We start from the raw sequence: 25,630 nt of genomic DNA, 5'->3' as shown, positions 1-25,630 counted from the left end.
AGAAAAAGAAATTTGCTTTGCCTGTGGATTGTTTTCCTACAAATCATTTCACAGAGTTAGGGTGGAATAGTATCCTGTCACCTACTTTATAGAGGTTCTGCAGATAAGGCCACTCTCCATTTTCTCAACATATTTTCCTCTGTTAAATCTAGTGAATAGAAGACGATTGGAAAAGTACCCATTTGAAGTGGAAGCTCATTCTTAGGAGAGATTTTGGAATGGAGCTGTGGTATCAGTCAGCAGTGTTTCCCCAGTGACTTGGACTTCCTAGGAGTAGGTATTCCTGTAGATGTGACAACTCTCAGGAACTGATAGGTTATATCATTCTCATGAACATGCTGATGAGGTATGTAATGAACAAGTTCTTATGGAAGAAATTTCTCACCATGTTTTAATGGCATAAAATTCACAATGTGAACTGAAGTCTTCTTTTCAAGGTAGAAGTCTACTTTGGATCACACATGCTCCAGGACAAATGAGGGAGACTTCTACAGCTGGACGTTTTCCAAGTTGACCTCAATGTCAACTGGAAAACCATGAGCTGAAGGCAACATAGAACTGGTCTTGCTCCTCTACTTTCTCAGTCTGTTGTGCTTTGAATTGTGATAGATATTATATTATTAAAGAATTCCAGGATTTGTGGCTGAATACAAATCTTAGTTTCTGCTCATATCAATCAGGAGGCACAGGGGGTACATAAAACCTGGGTTTCCCATACCATTTGAGGTACATTCTCAACAAAAATAAGCATTTTTATAGAAATTTTTAAGTTTGATGAATGCCCTTAAGATATTCTGTGTAGAACTAGGTGAAAGATGTGTTCTCATCTTTACCAAGGTTGTAGGAATAATTTGATTGTGCATTGTAGGGTAACAAATGACACAAGAACCACTATTTGGAAGAACCGACATTGAAAGAATAAAATCAGGCACATTAAGTATGTGGCATTTTTGTGGTGAGTATAAGCAATTATGAGAAAAAAAGGTTTTGAGTTTTGGAAAAAACTTCTGCTTTTCCTGTTCAGTACACCCTATTACAACTTTAGGTATTCTTTAAAATTTTCTGTTGATGAAATTCAGGTTATGCTTATTTTGTGACTTCTTTTTTTGGGTTTTAGCCACCATACTTTTGTTTAAATTTCTTATGGTGTTATACTCTTTATTTTGAGAGCCATAACTCAGTCAGTGCTGCATACCACATTGGTACTTGTTTAAATTCCTCATAGGTCACATGCCAGAAAAGCAAAATCTGCATATGTGTAATCAGATGTCTCTTGCAAGTCACAGGAAAGAGACAGCAATTTGCAAGGGCATTGTTTTTCTTTGAAAGTTGAACTATTGTCACTAATTATCATTGCTTACAAATGATCTCACCATCACTTCTTACTGCATCTGTAGGTATAATGTAGTTGAAAGAACTGTCCTGGAATTTTTTGGGAGATCACTAGCAATGACAATTTCTCTTCACTGATGATGATTTTCATCTCTAACACCTTGATGCATTGAGTGACCCAAAAATGTCCTCAAGGGAAGCCTTTTTGAATTCTCAGCTTGGAACCTGTTTCCCATTCCTATCTTCCAGTGTGATGCATGTTCAAAAATGTCGTCCAAGTCATTGTGAACAGTGCTCTTCCCACCATCATCAGGCACACTTTTCATCCATTAATTCCACTTATTTGGAGCATTTGGACAGTGTCTGTGACACTGTCTGTAGTCTGTATCCTACAGGAGATAGGAAAAGGAATCTTGATATTGTGACAGAGGGTCTATAGCCAGACATGCATTAGTCAGGTCAAGAGGATGAGCCCTTGTGTGAAGATGGATTGGCCAGATACTTCTGCATCTAAAAGTGAGCTGAAGGGCCCATGGGAAGCTCATGTTGTCACCACCATTTATGGGTGAAGAGTTATGCTACTGCTAATGTTGAAGTTTGAACAATAGAGAAGCATGCAAGGCAAGCATATTAAGCAAGTTTTATTTAAAAGTTATACAGTTTTCTCCTGAGGAGGAGAGGGGACCTTGGCTGATGTCTAGAATCCCAAAAAGTGAGTGTACCCTACATCTTTTATGGGTTAAAGTCTCTTTTGTTCTCCAGTTCTCTCTCCCCTTATCTCTCCTTCCTGCCTATGTGACTAGGCCTGGTTTTGCAGATGAGATTCATAAAGTGAGAAGCAAATGGGTAGGGGAGGACCAAAGTGATTCAGCCAGGCAAGGGTCCAGGGGGCATTAATTATCAGCTCCTTGCCTGAGGTCCTTTATAAGGCAGTTTAATTTGGTGATCAATGGGCTCCAGAGATCCATGACATTCCATTCTCCCAGGGGCAGTCTCCAACTTCCAGAGGCAGATGGCTTTCATGGCCTCCATTTCCTTGATTTGACCCAATCCCCTATTCTACACTAACTTCCTGTCCCAAATTCTGGTTTCAATATCAAGAGAATTTCTGAGTTCAGTCTAGTGGGTAAAGCAGCAGCAAATGAGATTGGGCTTGGCAGGGGGAGTGAGCATAGAACATCTCTTCTAGCTTTCTACCTCTTTCTTGGCCTCTATCCCACATGCTGTGTGATTAACTGCTTCCTCTCCTCATTAGAAATCACAGCATCCACCCACCTCCACTTAGGAAACAAACATCCCAGGTTCCAGCTGTCTCCTGTTTGTACTTTCCAGGAAAGGAGGGGTTTTCCAACAGACTTGGAGTGATGTTTCCCAATTCAATCATAACCTAACCCACTGAGCTGCACTTCATGTTTCCTTGCCCTGAGCTGTCAACAGCAAACATCCTGTGCGGATGGTGTGATGGACTGACAGATCTGATTACATGAGAATGTTATAGGCCAGACAGACTCTATTTTGCTCTGAGACTCCATGTTATGTAGGAAATAAGCTTCTCCCATGCGAACACACCACCTCTTACTCATCGTCAGTTACTCGGTGTGACATGTTTAGCAATATAAAATGACAATTGTTATGTAATGAAAAATTGCTCTCTTTGATTCCTATTGCTCCTAAACAATGTGCCATGTAAACAGTGATTGTGTGGATGTTAGTGACCATTCTTTAGTTTGTACAGATATCTCATGATATTAGTTTGTAATTTTGAATCATAGCAACAGACATTTAAGATTGATGTGATTTTTGGTGTAAGAACCCCTACAACCATATGGTCAGGGTTGTTCTCCCAATAGCCATTTTTTTGGGAATTGTGTGAGACAGTCAGCCAGCTGGCTTAGTAAGACTCTCAAATATGGACTTCTCACTGGTGATCGATCTGTTCTTAAGTTGCTCCCCATAACAGATAACAGCACCATAGGTCAGGTTCCTGACTCAGTAACAGCCCAGATGATTCCTGACCTGGTAGAGTGATTTCAGAGGGCAATGCCACTGGAACTGTGATAAGCTGGGTGACCCACACTCCCTCCCACACACCTCTGTCTCATTCTGTTTTAATAGACCTGTTGGGGAATAATTGCTTTCAGCAGGATTGGGGTGGCCAGAGGCCATGATGCCTGGTACTGCTAAGTTAACACAGCACCACCTACCCGGCTAGTATAACACTACAGGTTGTCGGTCTTCAGCAGGTTTCCTGCTCTTGAACAGAGCTGGTTACATCAAAGGCCCGTGGGACCGCACCCCCAAACACCGGGTCCCAAACACCCTGGCTCCTCTGCTCCTTGTTGACAATCTTAGGATTGCATTTCTTGAAAACAGCAGACCCCTGGGGCTCGCTCCCTTCATCTTCCCTCTTACAATCCCAGTTCAGCTGGCACATGTTTAGAATATTGATCTGAATCTGCCAGGTCCTGAAGCCTCTCTGGTTGCCATGGCACCCATGACATCATCACGCTCTCACTCCACCTTTCTGTGACATCAGGAGGTATCTGCAAAGCAACCAAGATCTCAGGGAAGCCACCAATGGAAACCCTTGTTGCCCCAGGTTCAGACACAACCCCCAAAAATGTGCACTCCCCTACTGGAGCCTGGAACCTCCACCACCTTCACACCCAATATGCTGGATGCCAATCCAGTCCATTTTTATTGTAGCTTTTGTGTCTTTTCCTCTATCAGCACAGGAGTACTGGTAACCATGTTAGGCATTCCTTTGAGAAGGATCACCCCAATGTAGAAGAAATTTGAAAGAAAATAAATGAATGAGAGTTCAAGGCATATGATTTTCTGCAAGATATCACACTGCAATGATTCCTGATAGGAATGGCTGCAAACATAACGAAGGGAATGTTGAAAATTGGAAGAGAATCTTCTGAGTTTTTCTTTTCTTCTGCTGACCACATAAGGCATCACTTCTTCCCTTTGCCCATTTATATTTACAGATGGCATCTGGCTAAGTTGCTCAGGCATTCCCTAATTTAGGGAAACTGGCTTTGCCCTTGAGAATCACCCACATACCTGAGATACTAGCAAGATCCAGCACCTCCACTGGGCTGTGCATTTTGCCCAGATATCTGCTGGTTAGATTGCTTAAAAGTAAAAGACTATGGGAGATAGAAAAAGTCAGAAAGGGAGGAATAGACTGTGATTACAATGGCTTGGGGTTCAGGAGTACATGATCCCAAAAATATCTTTTATAGTAATGACATGAGCACATAATATTTCCTACATGTGTCCCAGGACACCATGTATCACTGGATAAATTGTCAGTTCTGTGTTCAGCTACACTTTTCCTCCTTATGTAAGGTTAAATATTTCTCACACTATAATCCCTGGACTCTGGGTCTAGATATGGAACCCAAAACACTTGAAACATTGTCTCAAAAGTGCAATTAAATATTCATTAGAAATTGTTTGGCTTTGCCTTGGGATAGCTTTCCTGTAAATCATTTCAGAGAGTCAGAGTAGAGTAAGACTCAGTCACCTACTTTGCAGAGGTTTTTAAGACAAGTCTAACCCTCCCATTTCTCCATATTTTCTACTCTGTTAAATCAACTGAATAGAACATGGTTGGAAAACTAGCTGCTTGAAGTGAAAAGTCATTTCTAAGGGAGATTTCATGATGGAGCTGCTATAGCAGTCAGCAGTGTTTCCCCAGTTACCTGGAATTCCTCAAAGTAGGTATTCCCATAGATGAAACAACTCTAAGCATCTGAGAGGTCATATCATTCTCATGAACATGATGAAGTGGTAATTAATTGGCAAGTTATTGAAGAAGAAATCCCTCACCACGTTTTAATGGCATGAAATTTAACATGTGAACTGCAGTGATCTTTTTGAGGTAGTGGTCTACTTTGGCACACACTCATCCTCCATGAAATTGAGGGAGACTTCTGCAGCTGGGCGTTATGCAAGTCAACCTCAATGCCAATTGGAAAATGTGAGGTGAAGACAAAACAGAACTGCTCTTGGTCCTCCACTTTCTCAGTCTGTTTTGCTTAGCATCTGGATAGGTATATTATTAAAGATTTGTATGATTTGGGACTGAATACATATCTTAGTTTCTGCTGATATCAATCAGAAGAGACTGGGGATATATAAGTCTTATTTTCCCTGCTTCATTGGAGGTAGAGTCTCAATATTAATGAAGCACTTTTAAAGAAACTGCTAATTTTGATGAATGTTGTTAAGATATGCTGTAGATAACTGGGTGAAAGATGTGGTTTTCTCATCTTTACCATGGTTGTGGGAATTATTTGATTGTGCTTTGTATGGTAATGAATGACACAAGAACACCTATTTGAAATAATAGACATTGGGAGAATGAAATTAAAGACATGTATTTGACATGTTTTTGGTGGATATAACCAATTACAAGACAAAAAATAGATTTTGAATTTTGGAAATAACTTAATATCTGCTTTTCCTTCTCACTTCATCTGATTACAATTTAGGTATTCTTTAAAATTATCTGTTGATGAAATTCAGGTTATGCTTACTTTGTGTCTTCATTTTTGGATTCTAACAGACATGCTTTTGTTTAAATTGCTGATGATGTGGTACACTCTTTATTTCCAGAGTCATCGTTCAGTGCTGCATTTCCAAAATTGTACTTGTTTAAATTTAAGTGCTTGGATGTAGATGCTCTGGTGTCTGGAAAAATTTCCTCATAGGTCTTGTACAAGAAAAGCAAAATCAACCTACATGTATTCAGGTGTCCCTTGCAAGCAACAGGAAAGAGTCAGGAATTTGCAAGTTCATTGATGTCCTTTACATGTTGAACAAATTTCAGTAATTATCATGATTATAGATGATCTCACAATTACTTCTTTCTGTATTCCTATAGTACAAGGAAGCACAATAAATTTCATGGATTTTTTTGGGAGCTCAATAGCAATGCAAATGTCTTTTAGTGTGCCTTCATTGATGTTGGTTTTCATCTGAAACATCCTTCTGCATTGAGTGCCCCATCTCTGCTAGAATAGAAAAATGAAGACACAATATAGGTGAAACCTGAGTTTTATAAACAGGAAACGTCCTTTACTCTTACCTTTCTTGAATATTCAGCTTTGAATCAGTGTACCATTCCTCTCTTGCAGGGTGAAGCATGTTCAAAATGGTATCATGCCATTGTAAACTGTGCTCTTCATGCCATCATCAGGCAATTTGTTCATCCATCAATTTCAATTATTTGCATCCTCATTGTCCCAGTGTCTGTGACACTGTCCTCTAGTGTGCATCCTCCAAGGACTGGTAAAAGGAGCCTTGGCATTGTCACAGGGAACCTTTCCTGACATGCAGTAGTCAGATCAAGAGGATAAAGCCTTATGTGAGGATGGATTGGCCTAATATTTCTGCAATTTAAAGTGAGTTGAAATGCCCCCAGGAAGTTCAGACCAAGAGAATTTCTGAGTGCAGCCTAGTGGTAAGGCAGCAGCAAAGAGGGCGGGACCTGGCAGCTGGAGTGAACCAGAATATCTGTCCTGTATTGCTACCTCTTTACTGGCCTCCATCCCACATACCGAGTGACTGCCTCCTCTCCTCAATAGAAATCACAGCATCCACCCACCTCCACTTAGAAATCAAACTTCCCAGGTTCCAACTGTCTCCTGTTTGGGCATTCCAGTAAAGGAGGTGCACCCCACCAGAGTTGGTGTGGTATTTCCCAATTCAATCATCACCAAACCCACGGAGCTACACTGTCTGCTCTTATGTTCTGAACTGTCAAGAGCCAACATTCTATTTGACTGGTTAGATTCCTGACCGCAAAATCCCAGATGAGGTTAGACCTGCAGGAGTGAGTTTGGAGGGCAATACCACAGGGAAATGTGATAAGCTGGGTGACCCACATGCCCTCCTGCACCCCTCTGTCTCTCCAAGGTCCACTAGACCTGTTGGGGAATAATTGCTTGCAAGAAGATCAGGGTTGCCAGGAGGCCAAGATGGCTGGTTTGACCAAAGACATTGTCATCTAGTGGTCCTGGAGAATACTGTGGGCTGTCAGAAGGGTCTCTTCTCTTGGATGGAGATGGTTAGATCAAAAGCACTCAGGGCTATGCTGCCAATCCACCCTGTCTTCTCTGCTCTTGGTCAATGATCAAGTGTCTTGAAAAGAGTTGTCCCCTGGGGCTTGCTCCCTTCTTATTCCCTCTTAAAATCACAGCTCAATGGTGCTTGCTTAGAATCTTGATCTAAGGCAGATAGGACCAGTAGCCTTTTTGCCATGGTAACTGTGATGTCATTGTGCTCTCATTCCACTTTTCTGTGACATCAGGAGTTATCTGCAGGGCATCGAGGATCTCATGGAAGACACATATGTAAACCCGTGTTGTGCTCAGATCAGACATAAACCCTGGGGAGAGAAACCAAGTGCATTCCACTTCAGGAGCCTGGAAACTGCAAGCCCTTTAAGCCTGATATGCTGGATGCCAACCCCTTCCATTTTGAATATGGCAGCTCTTGTGTCCTTTGCTCTACCTACTCAGAAGCACTGGTAACCAAGTTAGGCACTTCTTTGAGAGGGATCACACCAGGGTAGAAGGAATTTGAAAGGAAATAAATGAGAGTTCAGTGAATATGACTTTATGTAATTCATCACACTGTAATGAATCTTGAGAGAAGTGGCTACAAAAAAAAACCTACTGGATGGTTGCATATTGGATGAGGGTGATCTTAGTTTTTCTATTTTTTCTGCCAGTAAATATTGTGCCTGGAATCACTGACCCTGTGATCCATCACCTCTTCCCTTTGTCTATCTATATTTACAGACAGCATCTGGATAAGTTGCTTAGGCATTTCCTAATTTGGGGAAACTGGCTTTGCCCTTGAGAAACCCCTTAATCCACCTCCCCTGTGCCTGAGAATACTGGCAAGATCCTGCACCTCCTCTCGGTTGAGCATTTTACCAGATATCTGCTGGTTATAATGCTTCAAAGGAAAAGACCATGGGAAAGAGAAAAGCTCAGAAAGGAATGAATACACAGGTGAATGTAAAGACTTGGGATTCATGTGTAAATGATCCTCAAAATACCCTTTATATTAACATCATGAGCACATAATATTCCCCACATGTGTGTGTCTCTCATATTCCAGGCCACCATGGATTACAGGGATAATTATCTGCTCAGTGTTCATCTACAACCATTTTCCTCCTAATATAGCGTTAAATCTTTCTCTGATAATACCCCAGGGACTGTGAATCTTGATATGCAACCAAGATTTCCTGGAACATTGTTCTCAAAATTACACTTAAAAATTCTTTAGAAATTGTTTGGCTTTGCATTGGGATGGTTTCCTGCAAATCATTTCATGGAGTTAGACAAGAACAGGATCCAGTCACCTACCTTACAGAGACTCTACAAAAAATGCCAACCCTCCAATTTCTAAACATATCGTCCTTTGTGATATCAAGTGAGTAGAACACAGTAGAAAGAGTACCAACTTGAAGTGGAAAGTCATTCCTATGAGAGATTTCAGGATGGAGCTGCTATGGCAGTCAGCAGTGCTTCACCAGTGACCTGGATTTCCTAAGAGTAGGTATTCCTGTAGATGAGACAACTCTGGATATATTAGTCTTATGAACATTCTATGCAGTATTTAATCAGCAAGTTCTTGAAGAAGAAATTGCTCACCACGTTTTAATGGTATGAATTTCAACATGTGAACTGCAGTAGTCTTTTTGAGGAAGTAGCCTACATTTTTACATAGGCATTCTCCATGCAAATGTGGGAGACATCTACAGCTAGGTGTTTTCCATGTTATTCTCAATATCAACTGGAAAACCAAGAGGTGAAGACAACATAGATCTGCTCTTGATCCTCCATTTTCTCATTGTGTTGTGCTTTGCACTGGTATAATAAAACCTGGTTTTCTCAAATAATTTGAGGTAGAATCTCAATACTAATGAAGCATTTTTATAGAAATTACTAATTTTGAGGAATGTTCTTAAGATATGGTGTGTAGAACTGGGTGAAAGTTGCAGTGTTGTCATCTTTAGAATGGTGGTAGGAATAATTTAATTGTGCATTTTAGGGTAAAAAATGACAAAAGGACCTCCAGTTGAAAGAACTAACATTGAAAGAATGAAATCAGTGACATTAGACATGTGGCATGTTTGTGGTGGATATAAGCCATTAAAAGAAAAAGAAAAGGATTTTAAATTTTGGAAATGATTTAGTATGTGTTTTTCCTGCTCAGTATATCCTTTCACAACTTTAGGTATTCTTTAAAATTTTCAGTTGATGTAATTCAGATTTCCCCCATATTGTATCTTCATTTCTGTATTTTAGCAGAGATGCTTTTGTGTCAATTTCTGATGATGTGGTGCACTCTTCATTTTGAGAGTCATAGCTCAGTCCTGAATTTCCAAAAGTGTACTTGTTTAAATTTAAGTGTTTGGGTGCAGTTGTTCTGGTTTAAGAAAACCTGTCCTCATAGGTCTTGTTTCAGAAAAGCAAAATCTGCATATGTATAATCAATTGTCCCTTACAAGCAACAGGAAAGAGCCAGGAATTTGTAAGCACATTGAGGTCTTTTACAATATGAAAAACTGTCAGTAATTATCATTACTTACAAATGATCTCACAATTCCTTTTTACTGTTTTTGTAAATATTATAAAGCTGAAGAACATTCCTAGAATTCTTTGGGAGATGATTACAACGACAATTTCTTTTAGAGTCCCTTCACTTATTATGATTTTCATCAGCACTTTCTGAATTAAATAACCCAAAAATGTCCTTTACTCTTCCCTTTTTGAATATTCAGCTTTCAGTCTATGTCCCATTCCTCTCTTCCAGGGTAATGTATGTTCAAAAATGGTAATATGCTACTGAAAATGTGCTCTTTTTGCCATCATCAGGCACTATTTTCAACCATCAATTTCACTTTTTTGACCATTTTGTAGCCAGTGTCTGTCACACTGTTCTGTAGTCTGTATCCTGAAGGGGTTGGTAAAAGGAACCTTGGAATTGTCACAGAGGGCCTATAGCCAGACATGCATTAGTTTGTGAAACATTTTCAAAAATGTCACTTAAATTACAACTATTTTTTAAAGCATATTACAGTGCTGCAACCCTTAATCAGAAGGTGCTTGCAAAAGCACACTTTAAGGAAGGATCACCAAAAGTTGAGAATGAAGTGGGAATGCTAAGAAAAGAAAATGCCCAAAATTTCATTGAACTTCATTTGTGGAACTTTTCAAAAACGTCACTTAGATTGCAGCTACCTCTGCCTCCTTATGAAACACACATTACAGGAAATTGTAGTGATTGTGCTAGACAGTGTACCCAGGAAGGTACAAAAACCAAATATTGGGAACAATGTGGGTATGATGAGTAGAGGAAATATCAAAAAGCTCATTGAATTCCATTCGTGAAACTTTTTCAGAGAAGTCACTTATAGTGCAGCTATTTTAAACATGTATACTACAGTTCTCCAACTATTAAACAGTGTAGTAGCAAAATAACACTTTGGAGGTAGGATGAGAAAACTTTGGGAGAAAAGTTGGAATGATGAGTTGAGTAAATGCACAAAGTTTCATTGCAATCCATTAGTGAAACATTTTCAGAAAAGTCAACTAAATTGCATGTATTCTCCACCTACACAAGGAGAGCCTAGTTCAAATATATGTAAACTTATTTTGCTATCCATTGTACCCTTCATGGTAGGATCACTAAACTATGGGAGCAAAGTGGGTATGATGAGACTAGAAAACTCACAAAGTTTCATTGAAATCCATTTGTGACTTTTTCAAAAAGTCACTTAGAATACAGGTACTCTCCGCCTGCATATAGAAAGCACAATACAGGAAATTGCAGATGATTTATGCTGGCAAAAGTACACTGCATGGTACAATAACTAAATTTTGAAAGTAAGTGGGTATGAGGAGTAGAGGCAATAACCAAAGTTTCATTGAAATTCATTTGTGAAACTTTTTTAGAAAATTTCCCTCAATTGCCTTTATTCTTTGCATCACATGGAGAGATCAGTTTGGGAACTTGGAAAATTGTTGTGCTAGCAAGAGAACTATTCAAGGTAGGATCACCAAACTGTGGGAGAAAAGTGGGTATTATGAGCAGAGAAAACAACCAAAGATTCATTGAAATCCATTCTTGAAACATTCTCAGAAAAGGTACTTAAATTGCAGCTATTTTCAATATGACTGTTACAGTTCTGCAACAACAACAACAAAAATATAGTGTGCTTCCACAGCACACATGGAGGTAGAATCACCAAACTTTGGGAGTACAGTGGGAAAGATGAGAAGAGGAAATATTCAAAGTTTCATTGAAATCCATTTGTGAAACCTTCACAGAAAAGATACTTAAATTGCAGCTATTTTCAACATACATATTACAGTACTGCAACAGATAAACATAGTGTTCTTGCACACCAAACTTGGAGTTAGAATCAACAAATATTAGGAGCAGAGTGGGAATGATGAGAAGGGAGAATACCCAAAGTTTCAGAGAAATCCATATTTGGAATTATTTCATGAGAAACACTGTTCGCCTTTTCCATACCTGCTGAGGAAAGCAGAGTTCAGGAATTTATTAACTTACTGTGCTAGCACGTGAACCCTACAAGATAGGAACACCAAATTTTGAAATAAATGTGGGTGTGAGAAGTAAAGAAAATGTGCAAAGATTCTTCAAATTATATTTATGAAACTTTTAAAAAACATTCAATTAAGTGCAGTTATTCTCTGCTTCCATATGGAAAGCACAGTTGTGGAATTTGTGAATTTACTGTGTTAGCCAGTGAACCCTGCAAGAATGTAATACCAAACTTTGAGAGAAAAGTAGGAATGATAGGTAGAGAAAATACCCAGTGTCATTGAAATACATTCATGAAACCATTTGAAAACATTTTCTTTGAGTGTAGCTATTCTTACCCTCCATATAGAAAGCAGAGTTGAGGAATTGTGAATTCACTGTGCTAACTGGTGGACTCTGGGAGATAGGAACATCAAATTTTGGGAAAAGAGTAAGAATGAGGGAAAGAGGAAATACCCATGGAGTCATTGAAATCCATTCGTGGAAACTGTTTAAAAATGTTCACTTTGAGTGCAGCATTCTTCGCCTGCTTATAGAAAGAACAGGTGGGGAATTTTTGAATTTACTGTGGCAATTGGTGAACCCTGAAGGAGGGGAACAACAAATTTTGTGAGAAAAGAAGGAATGATGCTCAGAGAAAATACCCAGGGTATCACTGAAATCCAGGGGTGAAACTGTTTAAAAACATTAACATTGTGTACAACTTTTCTCCATCTGCTTATAGAAAAAACAGTTGAATAATTTGTGAATTTAGTGTGCTAGCCAGTGAACCCTGCAACATAGGAACACCAAACTTAGGAATAAATGTAGGAATGATGCCTAGAGAAAATACCCAAGGATTCATTGAAATCCATTCATGAAACTGTCTAAAAACTTTCACATTGAGTGCAGCTCTTCTGCATCTGATTATAGAATGCTCAGTTGGGTAATTTGTGAATTCATTGTGCTAGCCACTGCACCCTGCGCAAAGGAACACCAAATTTCGTGAGAAAAGTCGGATTGAATAGCAGAGCAAATACCTGGGGTGTCAAAGAAATCCATTTGTGAAACTGTTTAAAACGTTCACATTGAATGCAGCTTTTCTCTGCTTTCTTATAGAAAAAGCAGTTGAGGAATTTGTGAATTTATTGTGCTGGCTGGTGAGCACTGCAAGAAGGGAACACTAACTTAAGGGAGAAAAGTGAGAATGATGGGAAGAGAAAATATGTAGGGTGTCATTGAAATCCACTCGTAAAACTTTCTCAGAAAAGGAACTTCAATTTCAGCTCTATTCACCCTGCACGTTACAGTTCTGCAACAGGAAAACATAAGGGGCTTGTCTAGAAAACTTGGAGGTAGAATGTTGAGATGTTGGGGGCAGAGTAGGAATGATGAAAAAAGAAAAGACCCAAAGTTTCATTGAAATCCATTCGTGCACTTTTCTCAGAAAATTTTATTAGGGTGCAGCTTTTCTCTGCATGCTTAGGGAAATCTTAATTCAGGGAATTAGAAACATACTTTTACAGCAGAAGCACCATGCATGATGGCACCACCAAATCTTGGGAGTGAAGTGGGTATTCCTACAACTCATTGCCTGCCTGCCACTGAGCCATGACCCTGCTGGTTGTGGAAAGGAAAAGGAGGTTGGTTTGTAAGTGCCTACTGTGGCCTGGCTTGTGGTGTTGTTTAGAGAAGCAGAAGAACAGGATGCAGGTCAAAGAAGAAAGAGAAAATTGTTGAGTTCTTAAATTGCTCTGGTTCAAATAATAACAAGTATGTGAAAACTGCTGGCTTCCAACAGAAACATCTCAATGAACTTTTTTACTTTTTATGAGTTGTAGTTGTTGAGCTCCAAAGCAGCAAAGCAGTCAGAACAAGCCTGGGCTCTAACACATTGCTGGTGTGGTTGATATCAGCAGACTCCTGGATTGCCCTGGGTGAGTTCCCTCTCTGTACAGTGAGAAGCAACTAACACCACAGGGAAGACATCCCCCCAGGATGGGATGAGGCAATCCATTGTCAGCATATCACCCAGAAAATGGTCAGTTTGGAATGAGTGGTGGGTACTTATATCATTAAATATATTACTGCTAAAATATAAGTATAAAATGAGAACCCTAAAGATCAGGTGAAGGCCGAGGGTAAGAACACTGGCTTTTCCCAAATGTTTTCCATTGGTTTGTTCATACGCTGGAAACTGTCCTTAGAAATATCAAAGATAGATTATATGTGCACATGGTTAAAAAGTGTCAGGCCTTGTGGCCTGCCCAAGCTGGGTAAGTAATGGGTTTTCTAATCTCACAAGGCTGTGAAATAATCTCCTGTCAAAGGAAAAATGAATCCATGAATGCAAAAGTTGCCTGAGAGCTTCTGTGCTTGATGATTTCAATTGTGCAATGTAGGATGACATTTCCATCAAGGACAGATGGAAAGAGACTGCCCTGTGCCTGCCCTGAGTGACTCCATGGTGTAAGAATAGCAATTCTCAGGCATCACCAGCCCTGAGTGACTACTGGATGTATAGAATAGCAGCTTGTACTCTGTATTGACTCTGAATTACTCCATTTTGTAAAACTATAGGTTGCCAAGGCCTGCTACATTTTGAAAAAATCTTTTTGAGTCATCCAGTGTAGGATGATTCAAATCTTTTTTATAGAAATAAACAACCACCATCTTCCTGGCATCATCATAGGTACCAGCTGATAAATAATTGCATGTGCCAACTTTTCAAACAAAATAAGGAGCACCTGGACATATGGTCATCCCAATTCATGTCAGGAACACCATACATGGGAGTTTATCAACCTCACCAGACACAACTCCCTCACCCTAAACCATAAAAGGAAGAGACCCCTAAGGGTAAACACAGCAACACTTTGGCCCCATCACTTGGTCCCTCATATTGGTTCTTGCCCAGGAAAATTGCCACAGCATCAAGCCTCCAATATCCTATTTCCATCAGAATTCAACAGGTTCCTCCTACCCACAGTGACCAGACCTGACCCACTCCAAGCTGACACTCTAAACTGGCACTCAGATGCTTATACCACCACCCATCTGGACCTCTGCAATGACAGGTCTACAGAGCTGCTTCATTAAAATCCTTCTGTGACCACTTACAAATGGTTATTAGTCTGTGCCTTCTCTCTCTCTGTCTGTGCCCTTAGCTCAGCACCCCATAACCCTGAAGCCTGTTTAATGCTTTCTTAGTATTTCTTTGACCTAGGTATGTATCATTGTGTGATGTCTGTGTGATTGGAGTGTTCCAGATATTAGAGGTTAGGAATATAAATTACAGACCTGTGGTTGTCTGACTTATGACATCATCTGACCCATTGAACTGCCATCAATGGAAGTGGTGCAGCTCGTAAATTCATTTTCACTCCCTAAGCTCTGACACTGTGGACAGACATGGCATGTGAAGTCTGCATTAGTGACAGCTTGCTCACAACAGTTTGCTCTTGAAAACAAACCACATAAATGTAGGCAGTGCCATAAAATCAAGTCACATGTCATTGTCACACCTGTCCTGATTTCTGCAAGTCCACTCCCAATGTGCTCATGGCAAAGTCACCAACAGTGTGCTTCTCAGATGTTTCCCTGCTGTGGAAAATTACTGATTGTTGTTAAGACAGGAAAAATGAAGACTACTTGTTTATGATATTTCCAGGTGTGTAATTCTGCTCTCTGTGTCTCTTCTACAATTCCTCACCATCCACTGGCCTCCCATATATTCAAAGGTACACTTCATTCTTGACAGTTTTCTCAGAGTTTCCTTTAACCCTGGAAGAAAGCAATGCTGCAACTCATAAGTTGATTGCCATTTTCCCCAACATTAGTAAATACAATTACTCTTACTCTTCTCATTGTTACTGTCATATCTAGATATGGAGCACAGTCCTGTCTGCTAGATGGCAGTAAGGCTAGTGGTCCCTGGCACGATGTTAGTTTCTGCTCCATCTTTGTTGATTCAAGAATTTGCTCATTCTCTGAGTAAATTTGCGGGAGACAGAGTCACTTCACAGTGGTGTGGTGAAGTGCTGTATTTGCTAATTTAGGCCCTGGGATTGTGGTAAAAATTTGTTACACTTTCTCCTGTGCATAAACTCCCAGTTTGTTCAACATCATTACAGAGCTGAAAGTTTATTCTCATGTGCCAAAAAAATCAATTCATTTTTGTGCAACTATGCCTATTCCTCATGGATTTTCCCAATCAAAAATAGTAACAAGTAGATAACTGACCAACATGAAAGGGCTAGAGGAGGTGCTGAATATCACCTGTTTTCTCAGGGATGGGGGAGTCTAAGTATGAGGTTCTCTAGAAGAAAGTGAACACTAAATTTGGGAGGGCCTAAGCACATTAGCCAGACCCTTTCTCTAAATATAAATACACAAAGGGAAAAGGTGATGGCTCAGGGGATAAGGGACCCTAGGCAAAATACATGCTAGCAGATTAAAAAAATCCTCACCTAATTTGGATACTTTCTGAGTTCCTGCTGACTACAACTCCTCTTAGCAATCATTGAACTGAGATTACCTTCCAGAAAATTACTTCGATTCAACTTTCAATTATTCCCTTCCATCCAAAATTCTACTACACTGGTGTTACTCTTTCTCAAAATAATGCCTGACTTGATTATCAATACTTCTGTTAAATGACAACGAATCATGAGTCAACTAGGATATTTCAGGTTGGCATGAGGCAAATTAGAATTGAATGTTGGGGAGATTCCAGGCTCCACAAGGAGAGTGCACTAGGTTTCTCTACCCAGGGTATGTTTCTGGTCCTTGGAGTCATGTATTCTGGTGAGTTGATCAGGTGACTTCCTGAACCTTGTGCAGACACCTCATGATGTCACAGAGAGGCAGACTGACAGCACCATGGTGTCATGGTTTCCAAATCAACCAGAGATGATTTGGTCCTGGTCTTTTCTGACAAAAATTCAAGGCAAGAGTCTGCTCAGCTGTGATGTTAGGAGGGAAGAACAAGGTAACCAGACCCAGGGACCTGTTGTTTCCAAGCAATGTGATCCCAACTTTCTCACCAACTAGAAATGGAGACAGGGTGTGTTGGGAGTGTGGTCCATCTGACCTAGGAAATATCCAGCTTCTTCCATGGCAAGGGACCAAGCTGAAGCTTGATAACCTGTAGGACCCTCAAGGTCCTCTAGCTTGCAGTCCTTCCTTGCCTCCTCCAGGCATTCTGGCAGCCTGAAAATTACTATCCTGACGCAGGCAGTTGGTCCCCAGGTTCAGGGAGGGATGAACCAGTGCACAAGGGAGTGAAGATTACCCAGCATAGCACCAGACCCAGTGGCATTGCCCTCAGTTCAAGTGCCTACAGGCCTGGTCTCACCTGAGATATCACTTTGTCAGGGAACTTTCCTAGGACTCTCCAGTCACATGGAGAGATGACTGTTGACAGCTGAGGTCAGGGGGGCATACAGTGCAGCTCAGTGGCTTATGTGATGATTGAGTTGGAAAAGATCACACAAACTCTGACCAGGTGTGTCTCTGTTCCTAGAATGCCCAAACAGTTGGCAGATGGAACCTGGGAAGTTTGACTTCTAAGTGGAGGTGAGTGGCTGCTGTGTTACCAAGTGAGGAGAGGCGGGAGTGAATCACAGAGCATGTGTGATGGAAACCAGGAGATACTTAGCAAGCGAGCATAACTCTTCTGTGCACAGTCTGCCAGCCAGGCCCCACCACCTTTGTGGTGGCCAACAGCTAGGCCACCCACAGAAATACTCTTGGCCTGAGTTTCCAAGGGACCCTTCAATTCACCTTGAGATACCAAAATTCTAGCCAATCTACCTTTACATAAGTTTTTATCCTCTTGACCTGATTAGTGCCTCTAGGACAAATGGATCGCTGTGAAAATTTCCATGGTCAATTTAGTAGCCCTTGGAGGATGTCACAGTCCGTGGTTCAAAGATGCTCCAAGAAAGAATTGAAAGTTATGGATGAAAGCAAATGCCTGATTTTTATGTGCAGTTTTTCAGGGCATAATATCATCATGACTCATGCATCACACAAGAAAATATTTGCACAAAGTTGCAAAACTGAGTATTAAAAAAGGGAAGTGCTGAGGTCTTTTGTGTGGGACACTACTTGCAGAAAAGTGTTGGAAATGAAAGGATAACGTCAATGAACAGAAACTCAATTCTTGCATTGCTAATTGTCTTCTAAAAATAACAGTAGATCCATCAGATTAAAAATAATATGCTAAAACAGCAGGAAGAAATTGAGAGATCTTTCAGAAAGCAAAGATAATTACTGACAGTAATTTCAACTTGCAAAGGACATGAATGCCTTTGCAAATTTATGGCTCTTTCCTGTTGCTTGCAATGGACAGCAGATTACCCGTAAACTGATTTTGCTTACTGACACATGATCACTTAGAAAAGGCTTTCCTTATTCCACAGCACTAATAATCAAATACCTAAATTTACATATGAACAGAATTGCAAATTGAACACTAAATAATGGCTGTGAAAAGAAACAGTGCTCCTCATCATCACAGATTGAACCAAAATAAATCTCTGATAAAATGAAAAACTGATATGGGGAAAACCTGATATGGGGAAATTCTAAATTTAAAAACTAAAGATGTTGTAGGAACTATTGACCACCAAAGCCAGATCCTAAAGCATTTCTAAAATACAAAATGTTTTTCTATTTTATAGTTTTAATCACCACAAAGATGCCCCATGCCTTATTTCTTTGATTTTATTCTTTAATAGTTAACTTTTGCAAATAGTTTTTCCTGTGTAATGCCATACCTTTGATAGCCCAATCAAAAATTTACACAGGTTCATGGAATAGTGAGAACACTGCTCCCTAGAGCAAATTCTACATGACATGACCTAAGAACATCCATCAAATGCATTCTACTGTTATGTACAACTAATTAGAACAAATATAAAAATTAAATTAATAAAAGTAAAAAAAATTGAACATAAAACATCAGTCACAGACATCAAAAATGCTTCATTAGAGTTGTGACTGAACCTACAAAAAAACAGGAAAGTTAGTTTTCAAATATGCACTGTGGCTGCTGAGTGACATCTGAAAAACCTAAGATATTTATACAGCATGGATTCACAATTCCTTTAAGAAAATATCTTCCCAATGCAAAGCAAAACACAGTGAGTAAACATAGTGTCAAGAGCAACTGTCTTTTGTTATCACCTCTAGGTTTCCCTGCTGTCTTGCGGTTGACTTGCAACCCTCCCAGGCATACCACTTCCTTCATTTCTACAGAGTTTGGGAGTGTGCTCCAGAAGGCTACCACTTCACAAAGACTGGTGCAAATGATCTTTTGAATTTCTTGCCCTTAACTCATCCTGAGTCTCCTTTCTACTTCAAGAACTGGCTGTTTAACACCACATCAGCATTTTCATGCAAATGCAGTTGGGTGGCCTATCAGTTCCTGAGAGTTTTCCCATTTGAAAGGACACATAAAAAGTCTGAAAAGAGTCCAAGCACCATGCCACACACTGGAATCTCACACAAGAGATTTATTGTCAGTATTACATGGGTCACTTCACAAGGCTCTCCCCCAGGGAAAGGGGCAGTGTGTTGTCTCTTACAGAGCAGTTTTATAATCTGCAAACAAAATTCTTCCTATGGGTTGCATCATGGGTTGGGGTGGGATTGACCTCTATGTTTTATGGGAAGTTAAAGGGCTTTGCCTAAGAATCAAAACTTAGGAGCCCCATAAGTAAAATGGATTCTAACCTAAAATGGTGGATATGATGCCAATACCATCTCTAGGCATGCCAAATCATAAAAAGACAAGGTCATTGGGGAAGCATGCTGACACCTACTACAGTTTGGTGCTATAAACTTTAATTGGAATGAGCTTCCAATTAAAACTACTTTTTCTCCCAACATGTTTAATTGACTAGATGCAACAGAAGAGAAAATTCTGAAAAACTTGAAGGACTTGAATTATCTGAAGAGGGTCAGTGTGTCGGGTGACTGGATCCTCTTCCTTTCTGTCTTTGTGGTGCACTTGGAAAGAAAACCATTCAAAGACAAAAACAACTTTCTCATAAATTTTTAATTTCATATTTGAAAACAATACTACCAGAAAGTATTTGCATATCAAGACCCACTATTCTGAGGTTTTCAGGAGAGTAAAATTTATCCCAGTCTTTGTAAGCAAGAAAAAGGTTGAGGATTAAATCTGACCAGACAATTTTCCTCAGTGATCCATGGTGGCCTGGGGTGAAAGGATAAGCAGGACTATCTAGGACACATTGTACGAGCAGGTCCTTATTATGTAATAAGTCTGCTGAGTTAATTCAAACCTGAACCCCAGGACTTTATGATCACCATCAATTCATTTTTGTATTGCTCTGACTTCTCCTCCTGAACTTTCACATTAAAAAATACCAATTAGCATATATGTGGCCAAAAAGAAAAACCCAGAGAAGGTGCTGGATCTTATCTGTCATCTCAGGGACAGGGGTGACTGATGCAGGGGGTTCTTGAGTACAGAGCCATTCTCTGAATTTTGAGAGTCCTAAGCTACTTAACCTGAGTCTTTTTGTCAACTTAAATACAAACAGTCAAGAGGTGTTAGATGAGGGGATATGTGAGCCTAGGCAAAATATGTGCTAGTAGATTAAAAAAAAAAGTCTCATTGAATTTTGATACTTCCTGAGGTTCTGTTTACTACAATTTCTCTCAGCAATCATTGCACTGAAATTATCTTCCAGAAAGTCTCTTTCTTTGAAGTTTGAATTATACACTTGCAACCAAAATCCTGCTACACTGACCAGGATTGCTCTCAAAGTAATGCCTGTGTTAACAATGCTCCCGCAAGGGCTGGGGAAATAGCTCAGTTGGTAGAGTGCCTGCCTCACAAGCACAAGGCCCTGGGTTAAATACCCAGCACTTCAAAAAAAACAAAAACAAAAACCAAAAACAACAACAACAAAAACAAAAAAAAATACAAAGCTCCTGTGAAATGACAACAAATCATGAGATAACTACAATATTCCAAGTAGAGCAGGTTGGCATCCAGTAACATGGGATTGAATGACCTGGAGATTCCATGGTCCCTCAGGAGAGCATACTTGTTTCTCTCCCCAGGGGTGTCTCTGGGCCTTCGAAGTCATGTATCCCAGTGAGTGCATCCTGTGACATCCTGGCCCCTGTGCAGATAACTCAAGATGTTGCAGAAAGGTGAACTGACAGAAGCATGAGATCACAGTTTCCAGGGCAACCAGAGACACTTTGGGTCCTGGCCCTATCCGAGAAAAGTTCAAGGCAAACAGTGGCTCAGCTATGGAAAGAACAAGGTAGCCAGTCCCAGGCACCTGTTGTTTTCACAAGAAGTGATCCCAGCTTATTCACCCACTAGAAGTGGAGCCAGGGTGAGTTGGGGTGTGACCCATCCCATCTGGTCTATAAGTGATCAAGTTTCTTCCTGGGAATAGGACCAGGCTGAACCAGGCTGAAGTCTGACTGTCTGTCTGTAGGATCCTCCAGGCCAGCTAGGTGGTGGAGTCCTCATTTGCCTGCTTTAGGCATGCTGGCCACCTTGACACCCCTATACTGATGGAGGCAGTTGACTCCCATCAGGTATAGTGGCCCAGGGAGGGAAGGACTGGTGCACAAGGGAGTGAAGATTACTCAGCATAGCACCAGACCCAACTAGCATTGCCCTCAGTCCTGATCTCTCCAGACCTGAACTAATCTGAGAAATTGCTCAGTCAGGGAACTTCCCTTGGGCTTTCCAGCAACATAGAGAGATGACGGTTGACAGTTGAGGGCAGGGGAACATCCAGTGGAGATCAGTGGGTTGGATGATGATTGAGTTTGAAAGGTTACCAAATCTCTGGTGGGGTGCCCCTCTTTTCCTACAATGCCCAAACATAGGACCAATGGAACCTGTGATGTTCCACTTCTAAGTGGATGTGGGTGGCTACTGTGCTCCCAAATGAGGAGAGGAGGGAGTGAGATTCTGAGCATATTTAATGTAGGTCAGGAGTGAACTAGCAAGTGAGCATAACTGTTCTGTGCACATTTCACCTGCCATTCCCAACCATCTTTGTGTGGTCCACAACTAGGCCACTCACAGAAATTCTCTTGACCTGAGTTTCCAAGGAACTATTCAACTCACCTTGACATGCAGAAATATCTAGCCAATCTGCCTTGATTTAAGTGTTCATCCTCTTGACATGACAGGTGCCTCTGGAGACAAAAGACTCTCTGTGACAAAGCCCAGGGTCATTTTAGCAGCCCATGCAGGATGCAGATTGTAGGTGAGTGTCACAGTCAGTGGCACAAGGATGCTCCAAGAAAGTGAATGTGATGGATAAAACAATTGCCTTATTGTGCATGAAGATCAAAGTTTTCCAGTGCATAATATCTTCATGACACATGCATAATACTGCAAAAGAGCAATTGTACAAATTTGTAAAGCTGAATATTTAAAAAGGGAAGAGCTGAGGATATTTCTGTGGGGCTCTACCTCCAGAAAGTTGTTGGAAATTAAAAGCTAAATTCAATGAACAGACACACAAAAAATTTTTGCATTTTTAATGGTATCCTGAAAATACCAGTAGATACAACAGCTTCCCAAAATATAATACCAAAACAACAAGAAGAAGTTGAGTGAGCAAAGACAGTTACTGACAATAATTCAACTTGTTAAAGACATGAATGGCTTTGCAAATGCATAGCTTTCTCCTGTCGATTGCAATGGACAACAGATGACGTGCAGACTGATTTTGCTTTTCTGACACATGACAGATGAGGAAAGGTTTTCCTTAGTCCATAGCACCAACAACCAAGCACCTAAGTGCACCTGATGACAACTGAGGGTATTGTCCTCAAGTACACAACTGCAAAGGTATCACTGAATGATGGCTTTTGAAAGAAATAGTGCTCCTTATCCTCAGAAAATGAAACAAAATAAATATTTGCTAAAAGTAGACCTGATGTGGGTGAAACCTGAGTTTAAAAACCATAAAATTTTAACAAAAAACTAAAAATGTTGTGGGAGCAATTGACCCCCCAAACCAGATCCTAAGGCCTTTCTAAAATACAAAGTAATTTTTTTCTTTCAATTGGTTTTATGCACCACAATGTTGTCTCATGTCTAATTTCTCTAATTTTGTTCCTTAATAGTGAACTTTTTGAAATAGTTTTTTCTGTGTAATGTCATATGCTTGATAGTCCAATCAAAAATTTTCACAGAACCATGGAAAAGATGAGAACCCCACCTCCTAATCCAAATTCTACATAGTATGGCTTAAATACATTCATCAAAATGCATTCTACTGTTGTACAACTAATTAGAACAATACAAAAATTAAAAATAAAACACAAAATAATCAGCAAAAGACTTTAAAATCCTTCATTACATTTATGAGGAATGAAGGTGATACCTTTCTTCAGCTTCTCTCTTCTGTGTCCTGGTGACAGACTGAAGGCCCTGTGCTCTTGATGAAATGAGAGTCTTCCTGTCTTCATCTGCTCTGTCATGTCCTGCTTGTAGCTGAGTGTCTTGTTTTCATGAGGAATAAAGGTGCTTTCTGTCTTTTGCTTCTTTTTGCAATGCCCTGATGAAAGCTGATGTTCCCATTGTCATTGGGATTTGAAGTCCTTCGTTACCTGTGTTCAGCTGCTCTATATTGTGTACTGGTGACATCTCAGAGTGCTGTGCTCATGATATTGGAGGTGCTCCTGTATTCATCTAGTCAGTGTCATGTCATGGAGACAGCTGAGGGCCCTGAGCTCTTGAGGAATGGTGGTGCTCACTTTCCTTAGCTGATCTGTGTTGTTTCCTGGTGATAGGTTATGGGCCTGTGTTGATGACGAATGGTGTTGCTCCATATCTACTTCTTAGCTACTCTGTGTTGTCTCCTCGTGACAGGTGGGGACCTTGCTCTTGAGGAATAAAGAAGGTCCCTGTACTCAGCTGCTCTATGCTGTTCCCTGATGACAACTGAGGTTACTGTCCTCAAAATGAATAAAGATTATTCATTCCTGTCCTCTGCTACTCCATTGTGTCCTCATGACAACTGAGGACCCTGTGATCATGAGAAATAGAGATGCTTCCTGTATCAAGCTGCTCTGTGCTATGCCCTGATGACAGTTAGAGCTCTGTGATCCTGAGGAATGGAGGAGTTTCCTGTCCTCAAGCCCTCTCTGCTGTTCTGTGATGAGAGATGAGTGTGCTGTGCTCCTAATGAGTGGAGGTTCCAACATTCCTGTCCTTTGCTACTCTGTCCTGTGTCCTGCTGAGGCCCTTTGCTAATGAGAGGTGGAGGTGCTCCCTGTCACTAGCTGCTCTGTTCTCTTGCATGATGATAGCTTAGAGTCAGGTGATCATGTGGAAGGGAGGAGCTCCATGTCTTCAGCTGATCTGTGCTCTGTCATGACAGCTGAGGGTCCTTTGCTCAAAAGAAATCGAAGTAATCCATGTCCTGTCCTCAGCTACTCTGCACTGTGTCCTTGTGACAGCTGAGGTCCTTCCACTCATGAGAAATGGAGGTCCACCCTGTTCTATACTCAGCTATTCTATGCTTTGTCCTTGTGAAAGATGAGGGCCATGTTCTCATGAGGAATGGACTTGCTCCCTGTCCTCTGCTATTCTGTGTTTTGTCCTGGTAACAATAGAGTTTCTTGTGTTCATGATGGAGGTGCTACATATCCTAAACTGTTCTGTGGTGTGTACTGGTGACATCTCAGGGCCTTGTGCTCATGAGGAATGGAGGTGTTCCCTGTCTTCATCTGGTCAGTGTTATGTCATGGTGATAGCTGCAGGCCCTCTGCTCATGATGAATGATGGCATTCCCTGTCCTCACCTGCCATGTGTTATTTCCTGGTGACACTTGAGGTCCCTACACTCATAAGGAATGGTGATGCCCCCTATTCTTGGCTTCCTCATGCTGTGCCCTTGTGATACTGAGGGTCCTATGCTCTTGAGGAATGGAGGAGGCTCCCTGTTTTTGTCAGCCTTTAGTTTGCATTGAAAAAAGAACACCATCAGAACAACTCTAGAGTAGGAAAAGTTTATTCAAGGGCTCATGGTTTCAGATGTCTCAGCCCTTAGATTTTCAGTACCATTCATATATAGCTTACATGGTGATCAAGAAGCAGAGTGTGAGACTCTACTGGTCCGATGAAAATATATACCCCAAAGTGATGCCCAAATTTTTACCTCCTCCAACCACACCCTCTCACTTCACTTCATTCCTGTCAGTGAATTAATTCACTGATTGACAGTACTCTTACAACTCAATCATATCTCCTCTGAACCTTCATGCATTGTCTTATATGTCAGCTCCTGGGTAACACTATATCTAAACCATAAATCTCCCTATTCTCAGATACTCTATGCTCCATGCTTGGCTCTGGTGACAGCTGAATACACCATGATTATGAAGAGTGGAAGAGCTTCTTGTCACTTCCTCAGGACTCTTCTGTGTCCTGGTGATAGGTGAGGACCCTGTGCTCACAAGGAATGGAGGTGCTCCCTGTTCTGTCCTCAGCTACTGTGTTGAGTCTTGTAATAAGTGAAGGCCCTATGTTCATGAGGTATGGAGATACTTCCTGTTCTATCCTCTGCTCTCTTCTCTTGTGTCCTGGTAATAGTTGATGGCCTTATACTTATGATGAATGGAGGTATTCTCTGTCCTCACTGCTCTGTGTTGTGTCCTGATTACAGTTGAGAGTCCTATGCTCATGAGGA

This window comes from Sciurus carolinensis, unplaced genomic scaffold (assembly GCF_902686445.1).
Source record: "Sciurus carolinensis unplaced genomic scaffold, mSciCar1.2, whole genome shotgun sequence".
In the NCBI taxonomy this organism is placed as follows: domain Eukaryota; kingdom Metazoa; phylum Chordata; class Mammalia; order Rodentia; family Sciuridae; genus Sciurus; species Sciurus carolinensis.
This window is presented reverse-complemented; position numbering follows the sequence as displayed.